Below are 8,145 nucleotides of genomic sequence, written 5' to 3'. Positions count from 1 at the left end.
AGCTATTTGACAATTCACTGGGAAGGGCTTTGCTGTTCGAGGCAAGAACGGGAGTTTTGAGGACGAGGACGTATAGGGCTAAATTTCAGGAGACCGACACATTATGTGCTGCCTGCCATAATGATGGTGGTCTACTGGAGCACTTGGTTTTGAAGTGCACGGGGCTTCGTCCTGCCCTCCCTGAAGGGGTAACGGATTTGGCTGGGGCCCTGGGTTTCACTGGCGACGATGGAGGGATGGTAGAGAAAAAGATTACAATGACAAAGAGACGATTAGAAGATTGGTGGAAATTATCTAGGGAAAATTAAGTGATGGACAACTAACTAGCACAGCTGGGAACAGTTGGGACAAAGGAAAATTGGGACTCCCTCCCGCGTGGCTCCGGCCCAAAGTCTCAACCCTGTCTCCCAGTGGGTCTGGTGCGAAGGTGACGCCGAAAAGGTTTGACCAGAGGAAAATTGGAGACTCCCTCGCCGGGGGAAGTGGCAAGGGGGTGATGTTTTTTAGTTGTTTTGCCCGATCCCCCGAAGGTCATCCTGGTGATATCCCACACTGCCTGGTGATAGTTAGGGGGAGAAAAATTGGTCTTAAAAGGGCGGGAGGAATCACGTTTTTGTCTTTTTAGACTTGGGCTAGGTGGCGCAAGCTTCCGCCCGTTACAAAGGGAATAGCCATTAACATCCATCCATCCATCCTTCATTTAGTCGGATGGGAACCGTAGCATCTGCGGACAGTTTTTCCGGAATCTCGGCAACCTTTATACTTCAAAGTTGCCATCATCAGAGCTAGGAATTTTTAGAGCTACAGGGCTCTCCAAGTAGTATTCAGTGTGGAGTGTGCAGGACATCAGGTGGAAGTGCGTCTGCTTGCAATATAACCAGGGCTATGCAGTTTTTCTTCTACTTCACTTGCAAGTGGGATCAATGTTTGCAACCGTTGCACATTGGTTGTGCTTAATTCGAAAACTGTATTTTTCGTGGCTTATGAGTGGCCTTTGAGGTAATACAGGCTTGATTTGTTGATTTCAGGAAATGTACTCTGTTTTCCATTTATTTGTTGCTTTATTTGTTGATTTCAGGAAATGTACTCTGTGGTCCATTTTTTGGCGGAAAATGATGTTGCAGTTGTTCCTACCTGTTGGGCGTGCAATGGCCGCACGGCATGGCCACCCTACAGGTCAAATCGGTTGATGATGGCAATTGAGAGCGTGAAGAGCCCTTTACTGACTGGGCCACATTCTCCTGTCAGGTGATGGCATCATGTTGTAAGTATAGCGGGTGTCTAGCAACCGGGAATAGTCAAGAATATTTTAATTACCGGGAAAAATCAGGGATATTGTCAAAAAGCGAGCCCAGTCAAGGAAAACGAGCCACAAATGCCATTGAGTGCCCTGAGCAAGGAGTTGAGAACCTTGGGGCAGAAAAATAGGCTCTAAGCAGAGCCGCGCTCTGCTTAGAGCAGGGCGCGGGCTCTGCTCACCTAATGTAGAGTGTGCTAGAGCACTGCACGAGCCAGAATTTCTAGGCCCGGCCCGACCCGGCCCGGTAGGGGCATGGCCCAGGCCCGGCCCGAGCCTGATAAAATATTTAATTTCCAGGCCCGGCCAGACTTGGCCTTGAAGAGACACGGCTCGGGCCCGGCCCGGACCCAGCAGAATTTTAGACAGAAACTTGAGCCCGGCCCAAGCCCGACAAAATATTTGTTTTGTTTAATATAAGCCTGAGCTTGGCCCGATCCTGACAGATTATATACATGAGCCCGAAAAAGTTGGCAGGCTTTAACCTAAAAACTGTCTAAGCATAATGCGAGCATATTTGATTTAATGAACAAAAGGTTAGGGCGCAAACGAGCTTGTGGTGGTTAAACATTTGACTGGTGTGCTCGGCTTTCTTGTTTCAGTGACATATGAAGATGCAAAGTTCAAAGAAAAAAAATCCAGAAGCGACGTCCGACCTATCAACGAATAATGAAGAGCGGGAGAAAAGAAAAAGGAAGAGACTGCTCCTTTTCCGTCAAGCTTGCCTCTTCTGCAGGAACGACCTAGCACTCAGCCAGCCCCTCCAACTTCCAGAACGTGCACCAGTGCCCAAGCAAAAACGCACACGTGTATGTTTGCTTTTTGTTGCTACAATTTCTTAACGCTTTCTAGCTTTTAGATTTTTTATTTTATGTGATTAGCCTCAGCTTGGTTAGCCGCAATTGTGATAGTGAATGGTATCCATATTGTTTATTGAGCACCTGTGTTTTGTTTTGGTGTTCCTTTTACAGCGCAGCTCTTAGGCGCCCGTTTTCGGCTTGAGCGGTGTCGCCGTCGCCGTAACCGCGGCAACGTTCCGGCACCGTGCCGAAACGTCCCCGCGGGGTCACGTGACCTCCCGAGGTCACATTACCCCCCTTCAGGAGGGTCACGTGACCTCACAGTTACGCCGACGGCGACGCCGCTCGGAGGGAGGGGGGAGGGGTACACCCTTTCCTCCTCCTCCTCTAGAGCTGCGCTCTAATTTGTCGTTACAGGGAGTTGTAAACGGCTTCCATTTTTTTATCTAGTCATTTTTAATTTACAAAGCTGCTAGTTGTGGTATGCATTCTCGCATAAGGACGGTTATACCCGTCCTTGAAGCAGTAATCTGTCTCCGTGGCCCATGATACGGGGAAAAGAAAAGACGTGTCTCCCCTTTTTGTTAATTTATTATAACCGCCAGAACCGTGGACCTGCCGGATATTCGACATACAGTATATATACTGCATGTCGAAGATCCGACGGGTCCACGGTTCTGTCGGTTACAAAAAATTGCCGAAAAGGGCAGAGACGTCTTTTTTTAAGAACATATATGTTCTTAAAAAAAAGCTATTCTCCTAGGATAAAATGAAAACAAAGTTAAATTGACAAATACAAAATAAAAAAGGCGCTGCAGAAAATAGCTGTTTCCCTCTTAAGAAAGTGCCTTTCACGCATGAATAGAGGGTTGAAGTGGGAAAATGTGAGTGGCCGAGAACAGCCGCCTACCTCGCCGGAAAAGAATAAGTCTCGTATCCACTCAAGTTTCAATATGATAGCAACCTTCTATGATTCGGTAGCCAACGTTTAGGTGGGCAAAAAATTTACCGGGTAGTAATTATATTTCTGGTGAATTTAGAGCGGCGTCAAAACTATTTCAAAAGCGATAGTAAATTATGCAAAAAGAATTGTATTACTCCAAAATTTAGTAAAGGGAAATGCAATGAAACGGCGTCAAGTGATTTAATGAAACGGCGTTCGATGAAATGTCCTGTACCCAGTTTGTCGAACCGAAATGTTTTTCGTTCCGCTTTTCGTTCCGGTTCAGGGAGAACGGTTCAGCTCCGGTTCAACTCCGGAGTGAAAAAATAAAGGTTCAAGCCGGTTCGAACCTGTTCGTACTCATATGCTTCAAAAACAGTTGACGAGCAAAAGATAAACTATGCATATTGTATAAAAGTGTTACAAATAGAAAGCAAAGGCTCACATTACTGTGTGGAACGAACGAGCTAGTGCTGGGGCACCTCGGGACGTGGGTAAAAGCGCTGTTCAATGTCAGGCGGCTGACCGAAGAAGCATATCCGGGGAAAGACGGCCCCTCTGAGACGATAGAATGAACTTCAGTCCAGAAAAGGCTCACTGCGCGCTGACCTGGGTCGCAGGCACTCCCAGGGCTCTTGCGCCAATGGGTAGAGTTCTGGATGGCGTCCCCTTCTTTCCTCCCAAAACTGTAACACGTTAGCGTCCCTTCAAAGCCGCGGCTCCTTGTCTAGCAATGCTCAGAAGAGCTGTGCGCCTTGATGTTTGTGTTTCTGAGGAGAAAATGTTTTGGTCCTTGCTGTTTCTGCTACCAGAGATCGAAGCTTTTTTGCTGTTTTCTGTAACTGTAACTGTTGATTAAATCCCCTCTCCCCTTCCCGGTGCTAGACTTTAATTTGGACTGATTATTAAATCCGCTGAGTTAATTGGAGAGCAGATTAGATGCGCCACAGTATGGCAACTGGTGCAGGTTCTAAAATATCCATCGGCCTTTGTATCACTTTCTTATCCGATCAGTTGTACAATGAAATCAAGGTGTCTAAAGTAAATTGAACTCAATTCTACAAAATTAGAGACAAGAAACACGCAAAAAAGTTAAACTAAGCCCGAAAAAAAAAACAAAAAAACACAAGGACAGAGAGAGGTTTAGACAACACTAGGGGTGTTGTCGATACCTCTCTTTGTCCTTTTTTTTTCGTTCAGTCCGTGATGAAAAACCACCTAGCCCAACTTACCGTTTTGCCACCAAACAGGCTCATTATGGTCACTTTTGCTAATGTACGAATTGTGTATGTTCTAGTGTTAAATTTTCTTTGAGGAGGCATTTCCGGTCACCAAGAAAAGGTTGGGACGAATGTGAACTTTTGTTAAAGAAATACATAAGACCAGAAATCCCAGAGAATTTATAGTTACTCTGCTCATTTCGTTTGAGTTCTCGAAACAAACTATAAATTATGAAGACGACCGTTATCTGACAACCTGATAATGGAACGTTACAGAGCTTTCCGCTACCTATTTTTTTCGCTTTTTGACTTTCCACATGAACGGAGCACCACAAAAATAATTGATCAGTTTTGCCCAGGAACGAAAAAAGAATTATTTCGGTTCAGCTCAACTCCGGTTTGCGCAAAAGTATTTTTTTTGTCTTTCATTCTTTGGTTTACTTTTAAGGTTACTGTGTTTTTCGCCACACACTTTTCACGCAATCTGACTTTGCGTATGAACCGAAAACCGCATGGAAAAATATCGGTTCCGCTCCGGAGCGAGAAAAATTATTGCGTTCCAGGTCAACTCCGGTTCTTGCAAAAATAACGGTTTTTTTCGGTTCACGGTTCAGGTTGGGTTCAATACCCTGCCTGTACCCCATTGCCCCACGTTGTTAATGAGGACAGAGGGAATCGTTTTCGGGAGAATTGATATGACTAGTTGATAAGACTGCTGATCAGCTGCAAGTGCCAGGTGTCTGGCACTCATGGTGCCATTCCAGTCATAGTCATATGAACACCCTGAGAAGGCTGTGTAAAGGTGCCCTGTGGACCAGTTGCTACACTAGTTTGTTGTGATTATAAAGAAATGAGTGCTGGACAGGGCCCCAATTACTGCCTAAAAATCTTTCTAGCATGTTTTCATTAGGTCCACGTTAGGCTTCAGCTAGCTAGAGAGTTTGTTTTGCTAGCAGGTAGCTTTTTATGCTTCAGTGTAAAGAAGTTGAAAGAGGCCTAGAGGGAGAGTGAGAATCAGACACATGGCATGGTTTTCTGTGGGACTGCCATATCAGGTTGTTGGCCGAACGTGTTGCCAGTGCTCAGCCATCCAAACATGCTTGAGCAGGCGCATCACTCCTTGTGGGTAGGTCACACTTTGCGGAAAAGGTCTAAACTGGATGAAAAGAACGGCTTGTGCATGCAAAGAAACTGAGGCGAAACTGTGTTAGGACAGAGGTAGGCATTTTTTTTTATCTTGATGACACTCTCTGCACTGAAATAGGCACCCATTATCTGAACGCAACCAACTTTTTTGTTTTATTTTTTTGCAGGAGCAGCGTGCCTCTTCCCAGGAGTGACTGAGGGGCTGCCACAAGGGGAGAAGGCAAGCATGTTTCTGATTACAAGAATGGACAGTTGGGCTGGGCTAGTTGGTAAGAATTGATGTTGAAAAACGGTGCAAAAACCAGACAAAGAGAAAAGAACACACAGCACCTTGTCCTGTGTGTTCTCTTATCCGTGCATTTTGCACTGTTTTTCAGCATGTTTCTGCCTTGATTTTTCGGTTATAGTTTTAAATGTCTGTAGTTGGTTACTTTGATCCCTGTTGGAAGCATGGAATTGGTTAACCGTCTTAAATGCATGGAATTGAAAAAAAAAGATTCATGTTACCTAAATCATTTAAAAGGTTTTTTTTCTGCTGCTTGCTGCTTGCTTTATGTTGCTGGGAATTTTAATATTTTGCATTTTTATTTCCATGCAGATCAGCCTTGTAATTTAGCATGTTCTTTACAATTTTGTAGATCTAATAGCTTGTAATAAACAGAAGCATACACTGGTACTTGTAACGTTTGTTTCGTTTTTGAAATAAATTTATTCCAATAACCTCTTGTTTTCTTCTGGAGTCTTGCTTCTAGGACTTCAAAATGCTGATTCATTAATGGCCTGTAATGCTCATCCATTTACTCATATCAGGCACCAGCTCAAAAAATGACTTCATGACAACCATATATGCAGTTTCTTGGCAAAGCTTGTCAATGTTAGTAATTTTCGGGTAACATTGTTCAATAATGTCCAAGTAACACATGCAGTAATATCTGGCCAGTGCCAGCATTTTGTTAAAATGTTTACTGAAAGTTGACAGAATAAAAGCACTGAGGACAAACACAGATGTCCGCTCTTTCATTTAGTTGTGACGCTTGTTTTTTGGAAGCAAAGACTCGCACACAGGTCAAGATTAACTGCAAATGGAAGGCTTGATCGAGGGAACTTCAGGAAGATAAGGGTTGAGTCAGTGACAGTCCATGTGTTTTAGTCAAGGTTCCCAGATTTTTCCAGTTCTGGCCCTTATCTCCCTATCCCCCTCTTCCCTCCCGCCTTTGGTATCTAGTTGATCTCGACCTGTGTGCAACTCTTTGCTCCTGAAAAAATAAATGTTGTTGCGAAATGAAAGAGTGCTCGTTTGTGCATGTTCTTCGCGTTTTTATTCCTTCACTTTTAAGTAAGCCGTAATGTCAGTGCAACATTTTGGTGTAACATTACTGGATGGTAGAATTCGTGGCCATTAACAACAATTGGCAACGTTAGCTGACGACGTCCGAGTAACATCACTGATCTAACGTCCAGGTAACGTAGAGAGCTATGTTACTGCAACATTTTGATGCGACGTTACTGGGAGGTAGAACTGGTGGCCATTAGCAACGTTTGGCAACGTTATCTAACAACGTTCCAGTAACATTATTTGGGTAATGTCCAGGTAACGTATGCAGTTACGTTACTGTAACATTGTGGTGTAACGTTACTGGACGGTAGAATCCGCGGTCGTTAGCAACGTTCGGCAACGTTACCGGACAACATTCCAGTAACATTGTGGCTACGTTTAGTGCTACTTGGGACGCTTCTCGGAAAAGGTTTCGTAGATAACACCAGATGCACATTCCGTGTGGCGCTCGCTGTGCTCCTTTTTGCATTTGTTGATGTTCATTCTTGGCTTCATCATAGGGCACACTTTACTGAGTTTGCGGGGCGCTGAAAAGACGACTGAGAGACCATACCTGGCCGCCACCTTTTTTAGGTTATGGGACAGGCCGTGGTGGTACGGGATAACATGCACGCATATTTTTTCTTTTCGCCTCAGCTCATTACTGCCAGTTTTCTGCTTCTGTAGCAAGCGCACACCAAGTGTTGGGGGTGCCCTGCTGCAGTAAGGCGGTCACACTAATCGCGGAAACTGGACACCATTTCGTGAACACATGATTTTTCTAATGCTGATGTACAGCTAGACATAATGATGGCTCTTTTAACAAGCTTTGAGTGAGCACTGTCATACAGGGGCGGATACAGACCTCCATTTTAGGGGGAGCGGTTCCTCGGTGTAAAAGGGCGGGGGGGGGGGGGGGGGGGGGGGAGTGTTTATATTTTTTTGTGGAGTAATCGTTTTTACTAAACTCGGATAACATAACATAGATCTTGAGAGCTTTTGTATCAATTTACCTGTCGGGGATGAACTCTTTGAATTAAAACCTTTCGGGTGACCACGCTAGAGGTAAGTATTTCGAAAATTGTGGTGACACTATCCTTTATGAAACATAGGTTTAATTCCGACACTATACTCCGTTTCACCTTCAGTCCGAGCGCAGCGGACGCTAGGAGTAATCCCAGCCAATCCAGCTTGGAGAGAATGTCATGTGACCTTGAGCTCCCTGTGTCCCTCTGCCCGACCGGCAGGTCACGCGATTTTCTCCCGGCGCTGGATCGGCTGGGATGGCCTCTGGCGTCCACTGCGCTCAGACTGAAGGTGGAACGGAGTATAGGTGAGCAGTCGATTTAGGGCATTGCCTTGGCGGACATTCTGGTTGGAGCTAGTGCTCAACTGCTGCGGCAACGGGAAGAGCGGCTTATAGC

General features: G+C 45.1%; 1 long non-coding RNA gene across 1 annotated transcript; it reads left to right on the top strand.

Moving 5' to 3' along the window:
- The first annotated feature begins 711 nt into the window (after positions 1–711).
- LOC120837452 lies at positions 712–6,039 on the top strand. The gene is made up of 3 exons (XR_005714907.2): positions 712–1,264; positions 1,900–2,106; positions 5,574–6,039. It is a non-coding gene; the product is annotated as an uncharacterized LOC120837452 (long non-coding RNA).
- The last annotated feature ends 2,106 nt before the right edge of the window (positions 6,040–8,145 follow it).

Source organism: Ixodes scapularis, unplaced genomic scaffold (genome assembly GCF_016920785.2).
Source record: "Ixodes scapularis isolate PalLabHiFi unplaced genomic scaffold, ASM1692078v2 PGA_scaffold12__126_contigs__length_90152505, whole genome shotgun sequence".
In the NCBI taxonomy this organism is placed as follows: domain Eukaryota; kingdom Metazoa; phylum Arthropoda; class Arachnida; order Ixodida; family Ixodidae; genus Ixodes; species Ixodes scapularis.
The sequence above is the reverse complement of the archived record's forward strand: the minus strand, read 5'-3'. Positions and strand labels throughout refer to the sequence as shown.